We start from the raw sequence: 27,057 nt of genomic DNA on the forward strand, positions 1-27,057 counted from the left end.
ATGCTGGGGTCCTTTGTTTCCGAAACCCAAACTCATCTCTGGTGGCCTGTATTACAGCAGTGGAGATCCAGCAATTTGTGACTATTGGAAACCTAACAGAACAAGCATTATACCTTATTTTAGGGATTTTTTTTTTTTTTTTGCTGTGAACACAGAGTAGTCTTTATGGAAAATGATAGTTCATACATGCACATACAGTACAATTTCTGAATGTAGGAAGTAGCTGAGAGGGCCAAATGTGCAATTGAAAAGAGCAACCTGTGGTCTGGAGTCTCAAGAGAGTAAGCCCTCTGTTGAGTCGTGCTTTGTGAAGCCGATATGAAGACAGGCTGTAGTCATTCTCTGCTTCTTTCTTTTTCTTCTTCCTCACACAAAGTCTTCTACCAGATCCTCCTGAGGAATAAATATAAAGCAGCCCCAAAAGAGGGGATGCACCATCTGAGGGCCTGGGAACTCTGTCTCAAGGGCTCTACCCCTTCATTGAAATATTGACTCATTCAAAGACTATAACAGAGGAAAAATGATGACATGCAATGTCACAGGATTCACGGAGATTCTCTTCTCCTAAACTTTACATTCCAAGTCCTAAGGGACATCTCTCTGCATCAATTTCCAGCCCTTCTTCCCAACAACACAGGGAATATGTACAATATGGCCACTAAACTAGATGTATCCTGACCTTAGAGTGGCTGTCACAAAGTGCTGTTGTTACACACCGATGGGAGCTTTCTTTTGTCTATCCTTTATCTTAAAAGCTCAATTAGGTAACAGGGCCCCCTTGTTCTAGTTAATTAATCTGTGTTTTTAATGTGCTGTGCCTGTTGTTTTTTAAAGGACAGTTCTAGCATACGCCTCAAGTCAGAGACTCAGAAGTCAAAGTACATTATGGAACAGCCAACACAAACTTGTACCATGTGGATAAAGTTAGGTCAAGGTCAAGGAAAAATTTGGGTCCAAAAGAAATCTTTTGATGCCACTTCAAGCTGACCAGTCTGTAGAGATGGCCACAGCATTCCGTCAATTCAAAGGGCCAGCAGCTCCCCTAGCTGTCCTTGCTTGGGAATGCTGCTCATTTTCTCATACCTGATATTTGACAGACCCAGAAGGGGTAAATGGTTAGCACACAGCAAGGTGCTGGGTATAGAGCAAGCACCCAATAGAGGAGGGGATCACTTTAGCTGGGCATTCTGCAAGCCAACACCTCGGAGCAATGTGCAGATCATAGTTTTGGTAACTTCTAATGATCCCTACCGCTCCTCCGTGGCTCGTACAACTATCCCACTACATCCTTTCTTCTCTTACACCTGCACAGTTGCCATGTGCCAACCTCTAAATCACTCCTCAGGCATCAAGGCCTATTACACCTGGCCTCCAGAGTTCATTCCCAGCTTGGCTTTTGCTATAGTCCCGGGTCACTTCAGTATTTATGTAACTGACGACCATCTGACAACCTCACTTCACAAGTTACCTTGACCACTCCGGTTTTGCAATCTTAATGTTTCAAAATCCACTCTCTGATTACAGGTTCTATTATTCCAATTTCCAACTACCCAACACCCATCTTGATCACACTAGGGCCTTTTTTCATTCAAGACTTTCAGCTCACTTCTGATCTAACTTCCTTCCACATATAGTCTGGAGTTTCAAATTCATTTCTGTGTAGCCCCTCTCTTGCTAGCTGTCCATCCCTCAACCAATAAAGGTCAGTCCCAGGCAATCAAGTTACTTGTGACGGGTGGCCTAAAACCACTTTAAAGTTTCTTGAGTTTCTGGTTTCTTACTTTAATTTAGTATATAATTTAATATAATAGTATCTCACTTTAATAGACCGAAAGGCCCCACTCTAGCCTTTTGGCCCAAATATCCCTTGGACTCTGGTTTGTCCCATAATCCTGTCCCTGGATTTGTCCTCATAATCCTGTCCCTGGATTATTTGTCCCCATAATCCTGTCCCATAATCCCTGTCCCATAATCCTGTCAGCTTCCTCTCCATCATCCACCTCAACAATTACAAATCTTCAACACTCTTGTCACATGTTTCTCCTAACTCCTATCCCTATGCTCCAGCGAGGAGGTAATTCCTTTCATCTGAGGTGCTCTCTCTCCCTATATTTTAGAGTCATAGGTTTCACCCTCCCTTCTGCCATCATTTTTCAGGAACTTATTCCATCTGTTAGTTTCTTTCTTTCCCCCATCAACAATGATTTCCTTCTCTGTCCTTCCTGCCCCAAAGTCTGCAAGCATACTCCATTTTCTCCCACATTAAAGGGCAGCTTATACAACTCACTGTAGCGCCCTGACGGAATCATTTAACTTGTACTCTATTTGTCACATCTTCTACCAGAAAGAAGGCTTCTCATGGAACAAGAGTCATTAATCAGACTAAAGAAGGAAAAGGAAATAGGAGCCTGTTGAGTGGTGAACGGAAAGTGGAGGCCTACCTGTCACTGTAGGTAAGGGGATAGCTGAGGTAAAGTTGAAAGGGGAAACTGTGAATACCAGCCACAGGAGCAACCCCCAGACTGTGAGGATGAAGTTTCTGATCAATGATCACTTTGGTCCTACCCAAGGAGCAATCAGCAGCAACTGTAGTAGTAGTAGTAGCAGCAGCAGCAGCAGCAGCAGCAGGCATGCAACATCTGCAAGTAGCCAAGACTAAAATACAGGCATAGAAACAGAATATTTCACGGAAAACATATTAAATATGATATATATGCGGCACTTAGGCTGCTATTCCCCCTTCTCCCACCTTCAGTAAACATAGCTAATTAGTTATAACTCTCTTTCACACTGAACTGAGACCTGGCTTCAGCATCCTTTTTGTGAAACATAATCGAGGCAGGTACTATTGACCGATTGGAGATGGTACTTGAGATCTTTGATACTTGCTATCTTTGTACTACACAGAAAAGTCCTCAGCAAAAGAGTGAGAAGATAGGAGTAAGCTCCAGGAGAAAGCATATTGAAGACAGCTTGGACGTTGTAGGCAACTGGCGGGGAAAAGCTGAGCCCATGGAGATCACAGAGCAGGCGCCCAATTAATGTCTGTTGATGATTCATTTTTTCATTCAACAAACATTTAATGAGGCCTACAATGTGCACGGGATTAGGCACCGAATACAAAGATGAACAAGGCACTGTCCTTGCCTGTAAGGAATTTAGAGTCTGGTAGACGAGAGCCATAGACACGGACAATGATAATACAACCTGATAAGTGCGAGGACACTTAGCAGGTTGTATTATATCCATCCGAGTAGGATTTCTTCAGAAGAGCACAACTCCAGGTTGAGGTTGGATCCATGCAGTCCTCCCAGCCACCAGGGCCCGCTGTTGTTTCTGTCACGTGGTGAGTATCCCAAGAACTAACAATGACAGCTATGACTTAGTGCTTATGACATACACTTCACAAATATCCTCAGAGAAACCCTGCAAATTAATTATTATATTTGATGAAAAAACTGAGGTTCAGTGAGGTTAAGTAACATGTCTTAGATCACACAGCTAGTAAGCAGTTGAGTCAGGTTTCAAGTCCAGTTTTGACCAACTCCAAAGCACTTCTCTACATTTTTAGGATAACCTTTATTCAGGTGTAACACAACTTTCAACAGGTTTCTATTTGGAAATAAGAGCAAAGGCAATAGATTAGTGATCAGGGCATGGACAAAATTCATCTGGTTTCCCAACCTATTTGGCAGAGAAGAAAAAGAAGGTAGAGAGTTGACTTCATACTAACATACCATTGAAAACCTTCAGGCCAGTTAGTTTCCCTTTCTTTCTCACACCCGAAGAGCCTCATTGACAATGTAAAACATAAGCACCTCTGGTTAACTATCTTCTTTTAATCCCAGACATGGTCAACATCATTATTAGTGGCAATGACAGTTGATAATAGCATTTGGCACATTCCAGACTTGTTCTAAGAAATGTACAATAATCCCATTAAATCCTTACACCTACCCCCATCCCCATCCAAATCATCACAGAAAAGGCCATTACCCCCATTTTACATGCAGAAAAGACCATTACCCCTATTTTACATAAGAGAAAGGCAAGTCCCAGAGAGGTGAAAAACCATGCTCAATACCACACTGGTGAGTTTAAGAGCAGATTTGAGCCTAGGTTATTTAGTCCCAAGGCCCAGACTCTTACGTACTGCTTTGCTGTCCTACTCAGAGCTTCCTCTCCCAATCCTTCTTCCCCCTACTGCCCTCTAGGATGGCTACTTACATAAGGTCCACTGAAAATACATAAGGTCTACTTAAATATAATCTCCGATTAATCATTCTAGTCACAGAATCCATTCTCTGAATCCCTAAGGTCACTACTCTGAGCCTTAGGTGGAGAACTGTCCACAGAACATTTTTATATTGCTTTGAGAAAACAGGAAATGAATACTGAATATGTTTAGATTTTTGATTACTGGATATATTTTACTTAGAGATGTAACCACAAATGTTGGAAAATCCCTAAGCTGAGTCCATGGAGATTACAGAGCAGGTGCCCAATTAATGTCTGTTGATGATTCAGTTTTTCATTCAACAAACAATAAAACAATTGAGACAGTCACAACTAGGGCCATTTCTCCCCTGAGTGGGTTTTAGAGGGAAAAGCTTCCTCTCTGACTTTGGGAGACAATGTGATGGTGAGGGAAACCTGCTACTGATGAGAAGGGCAAGGAACTAAGTAATACTATCAGAGGTCTACAGCTGTTCAGAGGTCTTTCTGAGAATCAACATTTCATATAACAGCTGCCATCCCAGAACAAAACTTATCAAATCTGTACAGTCAAGCTCTGGTCCAAAAGAAATCAATAGCAATGCCCATGTAAAAAACATGAGAGGATGGGGTCCCTGGGTGGCTCAGTCAGAAAAACCTCTGACTCTTGATTTGGGCTCAGGTCATGATCTCACGACTTGTGAGATGGAGCCCCACGTTGGGCTCTGCACGGACAGCATAGAGCCTGCTGGGAATTTTCTCCCTCTCTCTCTGCCTCCCCCCCACTCCCACTTTCTCATTCTCAAAATAAATAAATAAACATTCATAAAAATAATAAAAGTAAACACGAGAGGATCTCAACAAGGCCAGGAATGGAAGGAAGTAGGTGGATGCACACTTGCCAAAGTCTGAGAGCCCTAATTTTTTCCTCTTTACCACCTTAATTTTTCCATGTTCTAGAACTGTCCATGTTTTTATAGCCTCTTATTTAAGAGTCTATCCCCTCTTCTCCACTCCCAATCCTTTTGGCCTTCGATCATTTATCATCTTCTCTACTATGGTGTATTTCTAACTAATCTCCCTGTCCAGGTTTGAAAATCTTCCAGAACATACTCTATAGTACTGCCAAAGTGACCTTCAAAAGCATCCCCTACTTAAACGCTCCAAATGAAATCCAAAGTTCATGGAATACTTATTAGGATCTATTCTCAGCTTACATTTCTAACCTAATTTCAGGAACTACTTGCAGTTCCCCCATTTCATCATTCTATTTCCAGTGTCCATGCCTTTGCTTAAAAGGTCCTTCTCTGTTTTCTGCCTGGCCAACCTTTACTTCCTTTAAGAATCCACTTAAGCATCAGTTCCTCCAACCTCAGGCATTTCCCCACTCAATCAAATGATTTCTCTTCTGAACCCCATAGTATCTTGTACATACCTCCATTGTAGAGCATACCATACTGTTGTAATTATCTGTGTACATGTCGAACTCTCTCACTAGACTGAGAACTCCTGAGGGCAGAACTGTGTTTAATTCGTCTCCATATCCCCATCACCCAGCACAGTGCCTGGCAGCTCAAAAGGCAGCAGAGAAGAAACTGAAGATGCAGGAGACAGAATAAAGCAATATTCTTGAGTTGGGGTACAATACAAACATGCTGATTAAGTTGAAGCTGCGGAAAAATATATTTTAGCTCAATACTGCAGAGGTCTTGAAAGAGACAAACTGACTTAGGAAGGACTTCCCCATAACTGTCACTGATTATAGTTACCTACAGGCTAAAAGGCCATTTGTTGGGTATATTTTATTTATTTATTAATTTGTTTATTTTTTTAAGAAGAGTTTATTTTTAATTTATCTTATTTTAGAGAGAGAGAAAGAGAGAGAGAGAGAGAGAGAGTATGTGAGTGGGGCAGAGGAGTGAGACAATCTTTTTTTAAAATATTTATTTTTGAGGGGGGGTGCACAAGCAGGAGAGGGGCGGGGGGGGCAGATAATCCAAAGTGCGATCCGTGTTGACAGCACAGAGCCCAACGTGGGGCCGGAACCCATGAACTGTGAGATCATAACCTGAGCTGAAGTCAGATGCTTAACGGACTGAGCTACCCGGGCATCCCTTATTGGGTATATTGTAAAAGAACTCAAATTAGGATCAAACTGAAATAAGCTGGTTTGGATAGGAGACTTTTAAGGTCCTTCCATTCTTGAGGTGCTAAATCTGCAACCCATGCTATATTCAAGAGAGCCATCACTCTTGAGCCTATGTCACAGACCCATGAGTGAGAGACTAGTTGGCTCCCAGAATCATGGGCAAGGGCTGGGGCTTCATTCCCAACCATACTAGAACGACTGCAAATGGACAACATAAACCATTCTCTCCTGCCCTGCTTCCCAGGTGTCCCTTGAACCTGGAGCAGGAAATACTTAATGCTTTCAGGGCTACCAAGAAGGACCTCATGACCCAAAATATCTTCCATAGCCTGCTCCCTAAAGCCTCAAATTTTCTCCTTAAACCCTTAGTACCTTTGAACAATGTTTATTAAAACGCCACTTAATCTAATGTGGTGGGTTGGCATTAATCAAGCATACACTAAAGGATGGATAAAAGCAACATAACCCTTCTGTACCACCAGAAAATCAACTAGCCTGACCTTCCCCTTCCCCCAACACAAATCAAAGAATACCTACAAAATACCCTGATTTTTACTTCTGGTACTCAGTTTCCTCAACTGCAAAATATGGTAGTTATATTGAACATTCTCCTAGATTCCTCTTGCTCCACAGAAACTCAAGGAGTTTCTAAACCTGGGGCACCTGGGTAGTTCTGTCAGTTAAGCATCTGACTCTTGATTTCAGCTGACAGTGTGGAGCCTTCTTGGGATTCTCTCTCCCTCTCTCTCTCCCCCTCCCCCGCTCTTGCTCTCTCTTTCAAAATAAAAGAAGTAAACTTTAAAAAAAAAGTTTCTAAACCTATGTTTTTCCACTTATAAAACAGACATGTGACATCTGTTCTTCCGATTTTACCAAAGGGTCAAATAAAACCATGCTTGTGAAAGGTTTCTAAATGATAAAGCACTATACAAACTTAAGGAATCACTACTATAAATTAAGATACACTAGAAGAGAGAGGTAAAAGAAGTATACTCTGCCATTAATTAGATTAGTTGCCTTAAATTTATTCTACCTCTCTGAGATGCTCAGAAAGTTGTAGTAATTATTAAATGGGAACATGTGAAGTAGGCACACAATAAAGTTGCATTTGTCCTTACTGAGATAGTCAGAATCTCAGAAATAAATGTGACTTTTAAGTGCATGTAATCCAATATCTCATTACATGCAGGGAAATTCTCAAATTCTATTCCAAGTGGTCATAGAAACCACTAGATTATCACTTCCAAGAATGTTTTCATCTTTGGACAGTTCTTAAATTTGTTTATTCACTGAAGGCATTAATTAGAACTGCTTTGAAAAGCAGCAAAAATCAACCATTCCTGACTCCATAAAAGATCTGGAAACAGATCATCAAACTCCTTATTACGGAGGAATTGTCTCCCACCATCTAAACAGCTCTAATTCCTATGATGCTTCTCATAGGATCTAAGTTCAAATCCCTCTCAGAATCCTGGATGTTCTCTAGCTTCCCTCTCAGAGAGATGCTCTTAAAATGGAAAGAGAACCAACCATCAAGTGGGAACAGGACTCTTACCGTTCTGATTCTACACTTTTGTAGTGATAACACAAATAGTTAGCCTTATATTGGAGGCCATGGAGGTCTTCAATGGTTGCATATCCTGTAAACAATGAGCACTGAGTTCCCAGAAGCAGGATGGAGGAAGCACTTCTAAATGGGAAAGGAGAGGGTCAAAGGGATGCTGATGGCACTAAAAAACAAAGGGCTTACTACATAGTTTTCCTAATATTAGAAACCACCTCTGTACAAAACAAGGATATGGAACATTATAAATAATGCAGACTTCTAGGGCCATGTGGAAGAAATAGTACCATTATATCGAAAAAAAAATGTTTTGTATGACCTTTTATACTGAAGAATCTAGTCTATGTAGATGACATCTTCTCTACTTTGCCCAACAGAATCTCAGCTCCTAAGACATCTGCCTATTTCTTTCAGAAACCAGGAAAAAATATTGAAGGTAATAAGTGGAACAGACATACACAATACTTAAGATCTGAATAAAGGAGAAACATACCACATTCATATAGGAGAGGATTATAAAGATGATCGCTCTCCAAAAATTAATCTACATGTTTAATGCCATTCCAACTGCAATTCCAATGGTATTCATGGTGAGAACTCAACAAGTTGTTTCTAAGGTCTCCTAGAAGAATAAGCACATGAAAATAAAGATATTTTTTATTTAAAAATTTTTTTTTCAACGTTTTTTATTTATTTTTTTTGGGACAGAGAGAGACAGAGCATGAACGGGGGAGGGGCAGAGAGAGAGGGAGACACAGAATCGGAAACAGGCTCCAGGCTCCGAGCCATCAGCCCAGAGCCTGACGCGGGGCTCGAACTCACGGACCGCGAGATCGTGACCTGGCTGAAGTCGGACGCTCAACCGACTGTGCCACCCAGGCGCCCCATAAAGATATTTTTTAAAAAGAATGAGGCACTTGCTTTAAGGAAGTTATTAAGAACTCGGTATGTACAAAAGGACAGTAACCACACTAATCACAATGCAATAAAACAATATATATATTGTGTATGGAATTATATATGTACTAAAAACACATAAGTTTATATATTATATACTTATATACATAATTATATAACACATATCATGTATGTATAAGGCAGTTCAAACCAGAAATTCTCAATAGGAAGCATCACAGTAAATAATGGAGTCAAAAAAGAAATGTAATTATGATCGGGGAGCCTGGATGGCTCAGTCAGTTAAGCGGCCGACTTCGGCTCAGGTCATGATCTCACGTCAGTGAGTTCGAGCCCCGCATCGGGCTCTGTGCTGACAGCTCAGAGCCTGGAGCCTGTTTCAGATTCTGTGTCTCCCTCTCTCTGACGCTCCCCCGTTCATGCTCTGTCTCTCTCTGTCTCAAAAATAAATAAACGTTAAAAAAAAAAGAAATGTAATTATGATCAAACATATTTAACAAACAACAAACAATACTAATGAGATTCAGCCAGTACTACACAGAACCTTAAGTTCTCTTATAAGATAATGAAAAAGAATTAGTAAAGATAACAAACATAATGGGAGTCAAACAAAGGAGAAGAGGACAGAAAGAATATGTGAATGAATAATGGCCAAAACTTGCCAAATCTGATGAAAATATTAATCTATACATCATGTAAGAAGATCAATATATGCCACAAGGATAAACTCAAAGATATTCAAGTCAAACCTAGACTCATAATAAATCATCAAAGTAACTTCAGAATCTTGAATGCAACAAGAGAAAAACAACTCATCGTATGTAATAGATCCTAAGAAAGTTAAAGCTGACTTTTCATAAACCATAGAGACCAGAAAATAGTGGGGTGATATATTCAAACTCCTGAAGGAAAAAGAATGTTAACTGAGAACTCGGTATCCAGCAAAACTATCCTTGAGAAATGGAGAAATTATAACATTCCCAGATAAACAAAAGTTAAAAGAATTCAGTGCTAACAGATGTGCCCTATAAGAGATACAAAAGAGTCCATCAGGCAGAAATGAAAGGACACCAGACGGTAACTCACATATAAATGAAAAATAAAGAACATGAATAAAGGTAACTGCATAAATAAATTTAAGAGACAAAAAAATCTATTTTTATATGTAATATGTTTTTTCTCATTTCTGACTTAAAGATAATAGCATAAAGGAGTAACTAGAAGATTGTGTTGATATGTTTACATTGCATACAGAAGTAATTTGTATAATAACAGCACCAAGAAGAGGGGAGGGAACAAAGATATAGTGGAGCAAATTTTGTACATAATTGAAATTAATCTGAAAACAATTATTTTAAGGTAAGATGTTAACTGAAATAGCAGAGCAATCATGAGAAAAGTAAGTTAAAAAATACAGTAAAAGAAAAAAGGAATTAAAACAAAAAGACATAAGACACATGGAAAACAAATAGGAAAACAAGAGACATCAGTCCTACCTTATCAGTATGTTTTACTTCATTAAACATAAATAAAAATAATCTAATAAAAAGGCAGAGTTTGGTAAAAATAGATAAAAAAAATATAACCCACCTATATGTTATCTGCAAGACATGTATTTTAGATTCAAAGACACAAAATGTTTGTGAGTAAAAGGATATAAAAAGATATACCAAGCAAACAGTAACCAAGAGAGCTGGATAACTATACTAATAAAAAATAGAATTAAATATTCTCCAGGTAGACCATATGCTAAGACATATAACAAGTCTCAATAAACTTAAAGAATTGAAATCATACAAAGTATGTTCTCCCACCAAGAAATGAAATCAGAAATCCATAACAGAATAAAATTTGGGAAATTTGCAAATTTGGGAAAATTAAACAACAAACTCTTAAATAACCAATGGGTCAAAAAAATAATCATAAAGAGAATGAGAAAATACTTTCAAAATGTAAACAAAACATATAAAATTTATAGAATGCAACAAAAACATTGCTTACAGGGAGAATTGTAGCTGTAGTTACCTATATTAAAAATGAAGATCTCGGGGCGCCTGGGTGGCTCAGTAGGTTGAGCGACCGACTTCGGCTCAAGTCATGATCTCACGGTTTGTGAGTTCGAGCCCCGTGTCGGGCTCTGTGCTGACAGCTCAGAGCCTGGAGCCTGCTTCTGATTCTGTGTCTCCTTCTCTCTCTGTCCCTCCTCCACTCATGCTCTGTCTCTGTCTCAGAAATAAATAAATATAAAAAAAATTTTAAAAATAATAATAAAAATGAAGATCTCAGAATGCCTGGGTGGCTGGGTCAGTTAAGCATCTGACTTTGGCTCAGGTCATGATCTCATGGTCCGTGAGTTCGAGCCCTGCATCAGGCTCTACGCTGATAGTGCAGAACCTGCTTCAGATCCTGTGTCTCCCTTTCTCTCTGCCCCTCCCCTGCTCATGCTCTCTCTCAAAAATAAGTAAACATTAAAAAACATGAAGATCTTAAGTCAATAAACAATCTTAAGAAATTTAAAAAAGGGCAAGCTAAACCAAATAAGTCAGGAAGAAGGAAATAATACAGGTTGGAATAGGAATAAGTAAAGAATAGAAAAAACAGAAAATCAAGGAAACTGAATTTGGTTTTTTTGAAACAATAATAATAAAAGACAAACCTATAGCTAGAGTGACCATGAAAAAGAGAGAGAAAATTCAAATAAATATGATCAGGAATAAGAGAAGGGGCATTACCAACCTTATAGGGAAAAAAAAGAATCACAAAGAAAAACTATCAAAAAGTGTGTGCCAACTAGGTGAAATGGACACATTCCTTGAAAGACACAACCAAATCTGACTCAAGAAGAAAACTGTGAACAGGCCTAGAAAAATAAATTTGATAATTAATCTATAAAAGTCCCCAAAAGAAGAGTCCATGAAAAGATGACTTCATGGTAATTCGGTGAAATGTTTAAAAAGAATTAATACCAATCCTTTGTTTAATGTTCAAAAAAAAAAAAAGAGAGGGAAATGCTTCCCAAATCATTCTCTGGGGCCATTTGTAGTCTGATACCAAAGCCAGACAAAGATAAAATGAGAAAACTACAGAGCAAAATGCCTCATGAATAGAGAATTCAAAAAAAGTCCAACATAATACTAGCAAACCAAATCCAGAAATGAAATGATTATATACCATGACCAAATTGGATTTACCTCAATAAAGTTGGTTTAGTATCTGAAAATGAATGAATCTAATACACTACACAAAATAAAGATAACCTCATGATCATATCAACAAATGTAGAAATTTCAGGACAATCATTCATGATTTAAAAAAATGAAAACCTCAACAAGCTAGGAACAGAAGGGAACTTTCCATACTTGACAAAGGGTATCTAGAAAAATTGTACAGCTATCATTGCAATTAGGGGTAAGTATACTTCCCCTAAGGCCAGGAAGACTGCTCTTGCCAATAATGTATAGGAGATTCTAGTTAGGGTAATTAGGCAGAAAAAATAAATAAAAATCAATGAGATTAAAAAGAAAGAAGTACAATGATCTGTATTTGTAGGAAATATAATCTTATACATAAAAATCCTAAGGAACTACCAAAAAGAAACTCACCCCACCTAACATTAAATCTATTAGAATAAAAAGAAGCAATTTTAATGAGTTCAGAAACCTTAGAATATACAGTACCAATAAAAAATAATTTTACTTGTATATACTAGCAATTAATAATCAAAATGAAATAAGAGAATAATTCTGTTACCAATATCATGAGTAAAAGTGGAGCATATAGAATAATTTTTTAAAGGTTTATTTTACAGAGAGAGAGGAAGAGAGCTTACATGTGCAGGTGGGGGGAGGGGTAGAGAGAGGGAGAGAGTGGGAGACAGAGAATCCCAAGCAGGCTCTGCACTGTCATTGCAGATCCCCATGGGGCACGATCTTACCAACTGTGAGATCATGACCTGAGCTGAAATTAAGAGATTCTTAACTGACTGAGCCACCCATATACCCTTAGAATAGTTTTAAACAGAAATACAAGACTTTCTATACTGAAAATTACAATGTTGAAGAAAATTAAAGACTAAATTAATGGAAAGACATCCCATATTAATGAACTGAGAGAACAGTTAATGTGGCAATACTCCACAAAGCGATCTACACATTAAATGTGATCTTCATCAAAATTCCAGATCTTAATTTATAGCAATTGACAAAATGATCCTAAAATTCACATGGAAACTCAGGGTCCAACAATCTTGAAACAAGTCGAAGGATTCATAATTCCAGATTTCAAAATTTACTACAAAACTAAAATAATAAAGACAGTATTGCCTGGATATAAGGATACACAGATAAGTGAAAAATAATTTATAGGCCCCAAATACACCTTTGAATTTAGAATCAATGGATTTTCAATACAGGTGTCAAGATAATTCAATAGGATAGTCTTTTCAATAAATGGTAGTAGGAAAACTGTATATCTACATGCAAAAGGATAAGGGTGAACTTATACTTCATACCGTATATAAAAATAAATGCCAAATGGAGCAGACCTCAGTGTAAAATAATAGTGTCTTTGTTATGGCAGCAAAATCAAAAGTGACCAAAAAATAGAGAAATTAGGTTTCATCCATGTTAAAAACTTACGTACTGCAAACAAGAAAGTTAAAAGACAACCCAGAGAATGGAACAAAAAATATTTACAAATCACATACCCAATAGGGGTCTATTATCCAGTTGTATAAAGAATTCTCACAATAAAATGACAAAAAGCATATAACCCAATTCTAACGAACAAAGGATTTGAATAAGCATTTCTCCAAAGAAATATAAATAGCGAATAAGCACATAAAAAATTGCTCAACACAGAAATACTGGTCAAAGCCACAATGAGACACTCCACATCCACTAGGATGGCTATTTTTATAGAAGACCGAAAGTAACAAGTGAGACTAGGGAAGAGTTGAAATCCTCATACATTGCTGGTGATACTGTAAAATGGTGCAGGCACTTTCATAAACTTTTTCAAAATTACAACATTAAAAATAAAGTTGCCATATTACAAAGCAATTCCAATGTTAAATGTAGGTATACTCAAGGAAATGAAAATATGTCCATGTAAAAACTTGTATATGAATGTTTATAGCACCTATTCTTAACAGACAGAAAGTGGAAACCCAAATGTCCTTCAACAGATGAATAAACAAAATGAAGCTAATCCATAAACTGGAATGTTAATCAGACATAAAAATGGATGAAACACTGAGATATACTATAATATGGACAAACCACCAAAACATGCTAAGTGATAGAAGCCAGATATAAAAGACACATTGAATGATTCCATTCAAATGAATGTCTAGAATAGACAAATCCACAGGGACAAAAGTTAGATTAGTGGTAGCAGGGTTGGCAAAAGAGGAAAATGAGGAATTACTGCTAACAGGTATAGGGCTTCTTTCTGGGGTGATAAAAATGTTTTACAGCAATACAGAAATGATGATTGCACAATTCTATAAACATACTAAAAGCCACTGAAAAGTAAAAGGGTGAATTTCAGGGTATATGAATGATGTCATGATTATTATTTTTTTTAAGTTAATTGCCTTATTCAGAGTCAATCTGATTAGCAGGGTTGCTAAGATAGGTGTTTAATCTTTTAAAGCGTTTAACCTTATTACAAAATTGAGAGGACACTTGTTAGCTATAAGTCCGTTGACAGGTTGCCCCCAAATAGTGGTTACTGGTATCTTGGCCATGTGTGAAGGTAAAGGATTTGTAAAGGCATCAAACTGCCCAGTAAGTATAGGTATAACACATAAACATGTAAGCAAAGATTAGAGACAAAGGAATACCAACTACATGGAGATTAGCCCTACCACTGAAATATTTTCATCCACTAGGAGATATAAGTTTTCCAGTAACACCATGGAGTCAAAACAAGATCCCATATTATAGTTGGGCTAAATAATGATCTAGTAGTGAAGTAGCGGAGGCAAGACTCGACAAAGAACCGTCACTACATAACTTCAAAAACAGAAAGTACTCCTACATTTAACCACAGGTGGTAAAAAAAAAAAAAAAAATCTTTGCAGGACCATATCTACAGTACAAAGGAACTGCTGAGTCAACAACTAGACAACATATATTTTCTGGCAACAGATAGGAAAATATGATAACTCACAACCAAACAAGACAGTGGAATAGCAAAATTGTCTTTTTTTTTTTTTTAAGTTTATTTATTTATTTTGAGAGAGAGAGAATCCCAAGCCCCGAGCTGACAGTGTGGAGCCTGACACAGGGCTTGAACCCAAAATTGTCTTAATGTGGAAAAAGTCTAAGACTTTCCAAATAGATTTGAATCATCATGGTGACTATGGTTTAGATTAATACTATTCAACAAATAATGACAGCACACCATGATAAAATTGTGGGTACATTTTTTTTTTATTAAGTCAACAATGGCAGTATAACAACTCATGGACTTATGGTTTCATAATATGGCAAATAACAGTACTTCCAAAACTACTCACCCCATGGTTGGCAGATCCTAATACTTAATATTTTGGTAACAGACAAAATTCCAGGCGGTCAACTGAACTGAAGGGGCAAAAGGCAGTTAAATAGCTAATACTATTAGAATATACCCAATCTAAATAGCAACACTGAACTAAAACTAAACAATGAACAGTTACACATGTAAAGCACTGTAATGTGCTGAGCCACACAGGTAACAACACTAAAGCACAATAATTTGCAGCGAATTCTTCAAAGCCTCGTTGTATTGGCATAGAATTGAGGGATCCTAATGAAATGCAACTGGAAAATACCCTGAGAAGTAGGTATGTAATGACATCTTTAAAGGGGCAATGCAGAATAGACCATTAGGAACTCCATAAACCCGTACTGTTGTTTGTAAGCTTCTAGGCAGTGTTGTCAAATGAAGGGAAGATGACTGAAGCTATAAGTATAGGACATTAGTAACATGAGCTAATGTGAATACATAAATATTTAGAAGTATAGCTATCCAGGTTTTCAGTATTATCATAGCGTCTGATTACAATATCAAATTCCCCACAGAAAATTGTTATCTGATAGCAAAAGACTACATTATTGCACTATAGAGCACAGTTAATGCCTCAGTATTTCGAAAATGGGTATTCAGTCTATAATCTTTTTTTTAATGTTTATTTATTTTGAGAGAGAGAGAGAGAGAGAGAGATAGTGAGTGAGCAGGTAAGGGGCAGAGAGAGGAGACAGAATCCTCCTAAGAAGGCTCTGCACCATCAGTGCGAAGCCTGATGCAGGGCTCAAACTCACGAACCGCGAGATCATGACCTGAGCAGAAATAAACACTTAACTGACTGAGCCACCCAGGCACTCCCAGTCTATAATCCTATTGGGCAACTTGATTGTACTATTTGCACAGGATGGAAGTAGCCCAACTAGGAAATAGGCTTTCTAACTAATATTAAACATTACACCTAAAACATGGTGGCTGATGTGTATCCCTGTGTGTTTATATGTATATGAATGAATACATAATTCCAAAAATCAAAAGCCCTTAAGATGAAGTATTTTTTAATAAGCAGCAAAATTTTACTAGGTCTAAACTTGGAACAGAGCTCTGCACTAGAAAGACAAGGTTGCAGTTACATATAAAAGATTTATTTGGTTCTCATTTGTCCATACAGAAGCCAAAATTGGAAATTCATTACAACCATACACATGGCAAGATAATCCTTTGCTGAGTTTAGCTGCTGACTGGATGTTAAGTCCCATGTAAAGAATCAGTTAAGCTAGAAAAATAAAAGCAGCACCATGTCTGAGATCTTTATTCTACTTCAGGACAGCAATTCTCCAGCGGTGGCTGTCAGCAATACAATACAGGGTCTACAAGAGCATACTTAGGAAGGGCAGATGGATAGTCAGAGAAGTATGACATTAGCACACTTTTAAGAAAACAAAATATCCCAAAAGCGTTTATTAAAAAATTGCTAAGCTTAGCTACACTACCAATGTAGGAAATTATCTGTATAATCTTAACTTTATGAAAATTTAAGTAATATGTCTTAGGCAGTAGAATGCTTGAAATAAACAATAATGGCTACCAATAGTAATAGACATTAACAAACTAGAAAAACAACCCAGCCCATCAGGGGATAGTTGAGAACCCCAGTGTTTTTAGAAGAACGCCAGTTGGCTAGGGGCACCTGGTTAACTCAGTAGGTTAAGCATTCAACTCTTGATTTCGGTTCAGGTAATGATCTCATGGTTCGTGAGTTTGAGCCCCATGTTGGGCTCTGGGATGACAGTGCGAAGCCTGCTTGGGATTCTCTCTCTCCCTCCCTCGCTCATGCACACGTGCACATGCAGGCTCTCTCTCTCTCAAAATAAATAAACTTAAAAAAAAAAAAAAGAACACCAGTTGGCTAAGACAAAAAGTGCTAGCACTACACTAAAACAACTTCTTGTCTGCTTGCAGGAAAACTGGCCTTAAAACCAATGGGTGGAAATGCTATTGCAATCATATGGTTCCCAAAGAGCAGGGGCACTACAGGCAAAAAAATCGTATTAGAACATTTTCAGACAGCAAACATGTTGAAGATAGGAACTAAGACTAATTAGGCATTAAAGAATTCCACCACTTCAGGAGTCCCTGGAGAAGGAGTACAGCCTGACTTTCAAGAAAGCTGCAGTCAACACCAGAGACACAAAATCTGACACCCAAAGCCCACTGTCCTTCTACCCTGCCAAAGCAAGTCTCTGTCAGGGCAGTGAGTGCTAACAGCCCCAACCACTGCCACAGGTATCTTTGAAGAACACAGTGTTCAAATCTCCCTCTGTGCACAGCTGTTTTCTTTCCTATTGAAAAAAAAAAAACTTACTGGAGGGTATTATGCTAAGTGAAATCAGTCAGAGAAAGACATATCATATGATTTCACTCATATGTGGAATTTAAGAAACAACAAATAAGTGTAGGAGAAGGGAAGGAAAAATAAGATAAAAACAGAGAGGGAGGCAAACTATAAGGGACTCAAATACAGAAAACAAACTGAGGGTTGATGGGGGTGGCAGGGTGGGGAAAATGAGTGATGGGCATTGAGGAGGGCACTTACTGGGATGAGTACTGTGTATTGTATGTAAGTGACGAATCATGGGAATCTACTCCTGAAGCCAAGACTATACTGTATATTAGCTAACTTGAGAATAAAATTAAAATGTCATATAAAAAAAAACTTACTTAGAAAAACTGTCTTGTTGGGGGAGGCCAACTGCACTTTCACTGAATCAAAAGCACAACTGCTAAGGAACCCTAGGTCTCTCTTAGACAAGGACATGAGTGCATACAGCTCATCTGTGGCCAGGATGATATTGGGAAATTTTCATGTGTGAAGGTTAGCCATGCTTATCATTCTGTGATATAACTGAGTTAACTGAATCCTAAATAATTCAAAGCTTTCCTTGGAATGTGAAATGCCATAAATTGAGCCTTCAAATTCAAACTATAACTTAAAAACATTCTGATCTCATTTAAATTCTCTCTCCCCATTCACACTTTCATGATACGTATAATTTAGATGATATTAACACCAATTAATTATAACTCATTAGAGAATGCGGCGAAGAGAATATCTGCAATGCCCATGGTACGTAATAATCAATAGGAATAGTGGTACCTGCATGGCTCAGTAGGTTGAGTGTCTGACTCTTGATTTTGGCTCAGGTCATGATCTCATGGTTCATGGATGGAGGTGACAGCTTGGAGTCTGCTTGGGATTCTCTCTATGTCCCTCTCTGCCCCTCCCCTGTTTGCATGCACTCTTTCTTTCAAAATAAATAAATCAACTTCAAAAAATAATCAATAGGAATACAGACATAAGATATTCAGTTAGGACATAGTAAAGCTATGTTGTTAATGGGTTTTCTGTAAAGTTTTTTTTTGTTTGTTTATTTTTGAGACAGAGAGACAGAGTGCAAGCAGATGAGAGGTAGAGAGAAAGGGAGACACAGAATCTGAAGCAGGCTCCAGGCTCTGAGCTGTCAGCACAAAGCTTGACGTGGGGCTCAAACCCACGAACCATGAGATCATGGCCTGAGCTGAAGTCGGACACTTAACCAACTGAGCCACCCAGGTGTTAATGAGTTTTCTTTAAAATCAATCAATTGGGTAATGCATATAGTTCATAATTTATTCTGTAGTTTAAATGAATAAAAAATTTCCCCCTCTGACAGAAAGACAGCCCTCTTCCCAAATGGGATAGTATGACTCCTCACCTGAGACTTAATTCCACAATCCTCAGTGAACATGATGGGGAGTCAAATGGAGGCTGAAGACCTGAAGGTAGAGGGACTTGAATTTCCAAAACTGAAGCTGGAAAGAAACACCTGGGGCAAAACAATTGACTTGATGATGCATTGGCTCCTAGGAATCTCTGTCCCAGCAGCCAGATAAAAGAACCAAAAGGCATATATCTACTTGGGAAGCCAATGGAGTACTTTGGAACAAGTCTCATTTTAAAGGGCTTCCCCCCTGGAGTGTGGCTAAGTTGCAAAAACATGTGCATAAAAGATTGGCAGGGTGGAGACATCACAAGAGGAAACACCAGAGATGTCAAGGGTATCAGCAAAGCCCGAAGAGGACACTATAGTATCCCAGGGCAATTAAGAATTTAAGCCCTTGCACCATAAGACATGGGTTCAAAAAAGGAGTTTACAATTTACTGGCTGGACATTCATGGCCAAGTTCTGAACTTCTCTTGGGTTGAAAACCTATCTCTGAAATTTACTAAAAACCATACTAGCATGAGTGTTGGTGAGATTATTATATCAAGTAGAAATGATCAAAACAATCATGTTTGGCTATCTTTAAAAGCTCATTGTGCCTGCCATGTTTGAAAACCAGATGTGGGGATATGGATCACATCCAGGTGTTCTGCTAGAGAGGTGCCCCAGTTAATCCTGACACTCCTATCCTCTAAACTCTTCTAACTGTATCTACTATGCTGGACCAGCATTTAAACTTAAAAAAAAAATACTCTTAAAGAGTTCCTAATCCTTGCAGGAACACAGTCACCATCAGACACTGAAATGGACCTCATTTTTTCTTTTTTGAACCACAACTAAAGCATCATTGATAAAGAAGAGAGAGAGAGCCTATAGAGTAGAGACTGGGGGGACAAACTGCCTGCTCTGTGACATTTGGGGGCAATGTTACTGAGTGTAACTGACCTCAATTACCTCATCTGAAAAAATAAAGGATAATATTAGAATGTACTTCCTGAGCATTAAAACTGAGTTAATGCACATGTAGAACAGTGTGTAATGCTTACTGTGTGTGCTCAGCTAACGCGAACTATTGTTATCAAAAGACTAGTATAAAAAAAGAATACTGTATAAAATGGAATGCTGCCTGAAATAGAACAAATAGGTAAGAGATAATTAAGAGGACCTGAAATGAAAAAAAAAAAAGATGTATTTGGTAGAACGTGCCAGGAAAACCAATTAAAATGGTAAAATAATCTTATGACCATTAAAAGTATATCATTTTGTGAAAGAGAAAGAACAATCTCATAACAGAGGGCTGAGAGAGGAAAGCAAAGAATAGTGGATGATAGCAGGGCACGAGATAATTATGTTTGTCAGAGGTGAGAATGAATTAAGTGTGAAGAGATGTAGGGGATATACGAACAATATTTGCTCTAATTACTTTACACTTGACTTTGTTCACATTAGCTAGTCAAGAGATGCAAAACGGACAAAAATAATCAGTGTCTAACAAGATTATAGTAAAACAAATAATCAAGGAGATATGCACAGAAAAATGTTTCTACAAGTACGTTAACTACGTTATGTTCAAATGTTGTTTAAAAAAACTTAAAATAATCCTAATGTTTAAAAAAAGATGTAAGTATTATATAAAAAATCATGGCCCAAATAAAAGACTTGTGTGTATTCCTAAAGATATTCCTAAAGATAGGAAAATGTTCTTGGTAACTCAAGAGCCATCTAATCACTAAGTTGTATACCTGAAACTAATTTAACGTTTTATGTTGACTACACTCAAGAGTATCTAAAAACCTTATTAATACACATATATTAATTATTTATGTAATATACATACATACTAGAAAGAAACCAACAATCTGTTTCTGTGTATTCTTTATTTTTTAAAGATTTTTTTAAATGTTTATTTATTTTGAGGTAGAGAGAGCATGCGTGTGTGAGCACAAGTGGGGGAGGGGCAGAGAGAATGAGGGAGGGGGGGAGAGAGGGAGGGAGGGAGAGAGGGAGAGAGAGAGAGAGAGAGAGAGAGAGAGAGAGAGAGAGAATATCCCAAGCAGGCTCCAACGTGGGGCTCAATCTCACGACCGTTAGATCATGACGTGAGCCAAAATCGAGATTCGGATGCTTAACCGACTAAGCCACCCAGGCGCCCCTCTGTGCATTCTTTTTAAAAAAAATTTTTTTATTTATTTATTTATTTTTTTTCAACGTTTTTTATTTATTTTTGGGACAGAGAGAGACAGAGCATGAATGGGGGAGGGGCAGAGAGAGAGGGAGACACAGAATCGGAAACAGGCTCCAGGCTCTGAGCCATCAGCCCAGAGCCCGACGCGGGGCTCGAACTCACGGACCGCGAGATCGTGACCTGGCTGAAGTCGGACGCTTAACCGACTGCGCCACCCAGGCGCCCCAAAAAAAATTTTTTTTAATGTTTATTTATTTCTGAGACAGAGAGAGACAGAGCATGAGGGGGGGAGGGGCAGAGAGAGAGGGAGACAGAATCCGAAGCAGGCTCTGAGCTGTCAGCACAGAGCCTGACGCGGGGCTTGAACTCACAAACTGTGAGATCATGACCTGAGCCGAAGTCAGACGCTCAACCGACTGAGCCACCCAGGCGCCCCTGTGCATTCTTTTTTAATTGTGCTACGGTTCTTTCAAATTTTTTATAATGAATACCTATGACTTTTATACTTTAATACAATGTATAATGGAGGAAAGAAAACAATTTTTTTGAATGATAGGTATAGATTTGAACTTATTCTTCCCTAGAGAAACTGACTAAAGGCCCTGAGAAAGTATGAAGAGAATAAGAAAGAAAAAAGGAAAGCAAAGAGATGTTTGGGAAGTGGATAATAATACAATTCTACCTAGCATACGCTATAGCCTACATTAAAAATAATGGCTAACAAATTATGGAAAGAGCCTAAATGTCCATCAACTGATGAATGGATAAAGAAATTGTGGTTTATATACACAATGGAATACTACGTGGCAATGAGAAAGAATGAAATATGGCCTTTTGTAGCAACGTGGTTGGAACTGGAGAGTGTGATGCTAAGTGAAATAAGCCATACAGAGAAAGACAGATACCATATGGTTTCACTCTTATCTGGATCCTGAGAAACGTAACAGATACCCATGGGGGAGGGGAAGGAGAAAAAAAAAAAAAAAAAGAGGTTAGAGTGGGAGAGAGCCAAAGCATAAGAGACTGTTAAAAACTGAGAACAAACTGAGGGTTGATGGGGGGTGGGAGGGAGGGCAGGGTGGGTGATGGGTATTGAGGAGGGCACCTTTTGGGATGAGCACTGGGTGTTGTATGGAAACCAATCTGACAGTAAATTTCATATATTAAAAAATAAAAAATAAAAAATAAAAATAATGGCTAAAAGAAAAATCTTTTTAAATCACAAAACTACTCGCCCAGTGTTACTGTTTAATTTTAACTGAGGAAAATATACAATGATGCCAAAGGTATCACACCTAGAATAAGAAAACATTTTTGTTAATTTTTGGATGGCTTGTGCTAATATTGATACGGATGCTTCCTAATTCCAGTGGGCTGAAGTTTTATCTTGATACTCCAGAGACATTTTCAAGATTTTATTGCAAGAGTTAAATAATTTCCTATTGCATAGTTTACTATGACCAATTTAATCAGACTAATGAAATGTGATAACAATTAACCAAAAATATGTTCTAGAGCAGTGCTATCCATTAGCTAGATGGTAGATAAATAAAATATGTATATAAATAAATATATACTAATGTATGTATCTATAAACAAAACATGGCACATATACAAACTGAATGGCTAAACAAAATGTGGTATATACATACAATGGTGTATCATTCAGCCATAAAAAACATGAAGTTCTGGCACATGCAACAACACAGATGATGAACCCTGTGGATTTGTTAAGTGATGCAAGCCCTACACAAAAGGACAAATATTGCACTGCTCCAATTCTGTGAGGTACCCTGAACTGACAAGTTTACAGAGACTGAAAGTAGATTAGAGTTTAACAAGGGCTGGGGAGAGGGGGAATATGACAAATGTGCCATAGTAATATAAGATGTTAATATAAGGGAAACTGAGTGTGGGGTATATGAGAACTCTTTGTAACTTCTTTGTAAATCTAAAACTTTTCTGAAAACAGAAAGCTTATTTAATACTAAACAGAATGGTGGCATCCACCCAAAAAAATGTTTACTTCTATAAAGAGGTTATCACACATTTTGATACTTTGTGTGTGTTAAAAATTAGACTTAATACAAATTCAATAAAGCAAATTGAATCAAGTTTATGATATCCTTGTGGGGCCCCCCTAGTGTTCAAGGAAAGTTTTGGAAAACCCGTTTTGTGATATAGTCCTAAATTACAGGTTAAGCAGTCCATAGTCTTGTATATTTTGAAGAAAGTTACTTAAGCAACTATAAAATACTTAAATAAAAGCACTATGGATTATATTAAAATAGTTTTGGATAGGCAATTTGGGAGGAACTTTAATAAACAAAAACTTCATATTTTTTTATCAACTTTTACAAGGATACCACCATACTGTCATATAGAAATAAGGACACATGGACCAACTTTTCACTGCCGCATTATTTATTAAAGAGACAACCAAAAGCCTTATTAATAAGTAAACTGTTCAATAAGTAAATTATGGTATACATGAATTTTCATTTTAAAATAAGAGCCAGGTTTTCTGATGCATAGCCCATAGTCTCGTTAAATGCCAAAACCAATGATTTTTAGAATGTAAAATTGAATGGCTTATGTATGACAAAGGGTCTTGTTTAAGACATGCAAAGACACATGGCAAAGGAAAGGACTCTTTACGAGTATGACAGTCATGAAACATCCCATAAAAATTACTTTTCACTCAACCAAGAACACAAGCAATGTGCAGCAACAGGCATGCAAGAAAGCATATATTATGAAACATTGTCTATACTGTTTCTGATATAGCTCTATTATGTTACATGCATTCTGATTAAAATCACCCTACATATTAATTTTAACTTGTAAATTTTTTCTGTTATAAAGTCTCTCTTTCTCTTCCTCCCTCCCCAACACATGCACCCTATGTGACATCTTTATGGGACATCTGGCAGAAAAAAAATGTAATAGCAGCTGAGGAAAACAAACAAAACCCTGGACAGAACTGACACCAAATAGAATAATGAAAAATCTCAAGACAGAGCCTATTCTAGTAAATTGTTGAAGTGAGGAAGTCAGGAGCCATAATGAATAGTCACTGATGCAAAAGTTATCATGTAGAACCAAGAAATTTAGAGTATATAGAATGGCATCACAAATGAATCTAAATGTGGACAGGCAGCAAATGGGACACCAAACAGTAACATTTATTATACTTATATAATCAAAATAATTCCATACTGTCATAGGAAAAGAAAATTAATGACAGAAACCAGTGAGCCCAGAAGCAGACCCAAATAACAAGAATTCAATATCTGACAGATATAATTTTAATTAAGTAAGCAAAAGATGGATTTTCAATAAATGATACTGGCCCTTTAAAATAAAATGTGAGATTATATGATGACTGACATCAATTTTAATTAAATCATAAAAATACTAAAAGGAAGCTCAACTTGTAGAGCTACTCATATGATGGTTTTTCCTTTGACCTACAACATCCTAAATTGTATTCACAGATTTCCTAAAATTGAACCATCCTTGCAATGGTTGGCATGAATACCACTTGTTTTCATATTACTCATGAATCTGTTTCTGGGTTCTTTTTACCAAATCTATACTTAGGTTATTTGCTTATATATCACTATCAGACACTGGTCTACAGATTTCTTTCATTTTTCAGTTTTTATCAGGCTACTGTCTCTACAATATACTGACTTTATAACAAGACTACTGACTTATATATGCAGAGATCTCTGAAAGATTACACATGAAGTTAATAATAATACTTGTATCTGGAAAGAAGGAAGATTGAGGACTAGAAAACCAGGGGTGGAAAGGAAACTTTGAACTCAATTAACTTTAGTACAAATTGAATGTTATACTATTTGCCATTTGCATGTATTATTATTTTTGAAAAAAATTATAATCTATGAGTGTAAAACTGGAACATTTTCAAAGGGTAATCTAGAAACCTAATGAATCAAATTATTAAAACTGCATACTCTTTACTCATAAACTATGACATAGTATTACCAGTGCAAGTACTTAAAGACAATTTGTAAGACACATAAAAATATGAATAAATGTGTAATACATTGTTTGCATTTAGGGGATGATATATATAGTACCATTTATACATGTGATTCAATGTTTATTCAACATTTAATGAGCATCTACTATGTGCCAGGCAGTTTTAAAGAATTGGAATCATAACATTCTAAAAGGATAAAACTTCTCGGTCTACAAATGCACAAATCCTTGTATATATCAGCAAGAGGCTTATATATCAGGAACAGCTATCAAACTGCCACTAGGCTCCCAAACCAATCAGAGGTTATAGGAAAATATACCAAAGCAAGATGGCAGGCCACCTTATATAATTGCAACCTAACCTGAGTCTCAAGTGTTAAAGCTTAGTAAACTCCTACAAATTCTAAAATATACGTTTGACCTCCATGACTGGTAGAAATTCACTGGTTTTAAGAGATTCATACAACTTGTTGAAAATGGGTAAGTCTACAGCTTCCATTACAGCAATGTAATTTCAGATCCAGGGTGCAATGCTTATATAATATACCAATTATTTGATCCCAGGTACTGACAGACATATTGTGTAGTCTCTTAACTAGAAAATAATCAATCCCAAAGTATCAAATTACCAATCAGAGATCAGTCACTAAAATTACAAGATATACTGACCCCTTGGGATTACTACACAGTAAAACCTTGGTTTATGAGCGTAATTCCTTCTGGAAACATGCTTGTAATCCAAAGCATTCATATATCAAACTGAATTTCAAGAACCATTGGCTTAGTTCTGATCATGTGATGTCTGGTGTCACGTACTACTCATATTGCAAGATGTCACTCGTTAAGTTAAAATTTATTGGAAATGTTTGCTTGTCTTGTGGAACACTTGCAGAACAACTTACAATCCAAGGTTTCACTGTATGTGGTCTAATGTCAGAGGGACCATAGTGGGACAAAGACATGCCCAAGCAGAACCTAAATCAGACATTTAACATTACTTCAACAGATTTTTAAGTTTCTATGAAATGAACATAATCTGGAAATTACTTCAGGCTACCAAAGTACTATGACTCTAAGAGAAAAGAATGGATGATGACCAACAATTTAACATGAAATAAAAATGGACAAAATTTTATCTGAGGACATCATGAAAAAGGCTGCATTTATGACTGATGTGATTCCTTACCCCAAATTATAGTTATTTTATTTTAAAGTTTATTTTTGAGAATGTGTGCATGAGCATGAGCAGGGGAGGGGCACAGGCAGAGAGAAAGGAGCCAGAGAATCCCAAGCAGGCTCCTCGCTGTCAGCACAGAGCCAGATGCGGGGCTCAAACTAATGAACTACGAGAGATAATGACCTGAGCCGAAGTTGAGAGTTGGACAGACGCTTAAGCAACTGAGCCACCCAGGCACCCCCAAATTACAGTAATTTTAGAACACCTAATGCAGAAAATCAGATCCCTTGGAACCTCCAATAGTTGAAATTTAAGCCCTAAAAATATTATTTAGTGGCAATATATACATATATGGTGCTAAGTCTATTCCGACAATACCAAAAGTCCTTCAGAGAACAAGATCCAAGATCTACCAATGTCAGCCTGGTTAGTTGTTCCCAAAGTGGGATTCTGCCTTAGGATATCACTTGGTAAAAATTCCCCTGAGGTCCAATGTTACAAAGTCTTCCTCTCCCTTCCTATCTTGGCTTCATATCTTCTATACTATTAACTAACCTTCCTACA

General features: G+C 37.5%; 1 long non-coding RNA gene across 4 annotated transcripts in view; it reads right to left on the reverse strand.

The window, feature by feature from the left end:
- Window positions 1-27,057, reverse strand: part of LOC131502764 (uncharacterized) — a 70,860-nt gene that overhangs the window by 24,160 nt on the left and 19,643 nt on the right. For all 4 annotated transcript variants that reach the window (XR_009257176.1, XR_009257178.1, XR_009257177.1 and 1 more), the window contains exons 2-3: window positions 8,422-8,550; window positions 259-5,810 (exon numbers count right to left, since the gene is read on the reverse strand). This is a non-coding gene — a long non-coding RNA (uncharacterized LOC131502764). The remainder of the gene's footprint in view (window positions 1-258; window positions 5,811-8,421; window positions 8,551-27,057) is intronic.

This window comes from Neofelis nebulosa, chromosome X (assembly GCF_028018385.1).
Source record: "Neofelis nebulosa isolate mNeoNeb1 chromosome X, mNeoNeb1.pri, whole genome shotgun sequence".
Lineage (NCBI taxonomy): Eukaryota > Metazoa > Chordata > Mammalia > Carnivora > Felidae > Neofelis > Neofelis nebulosa.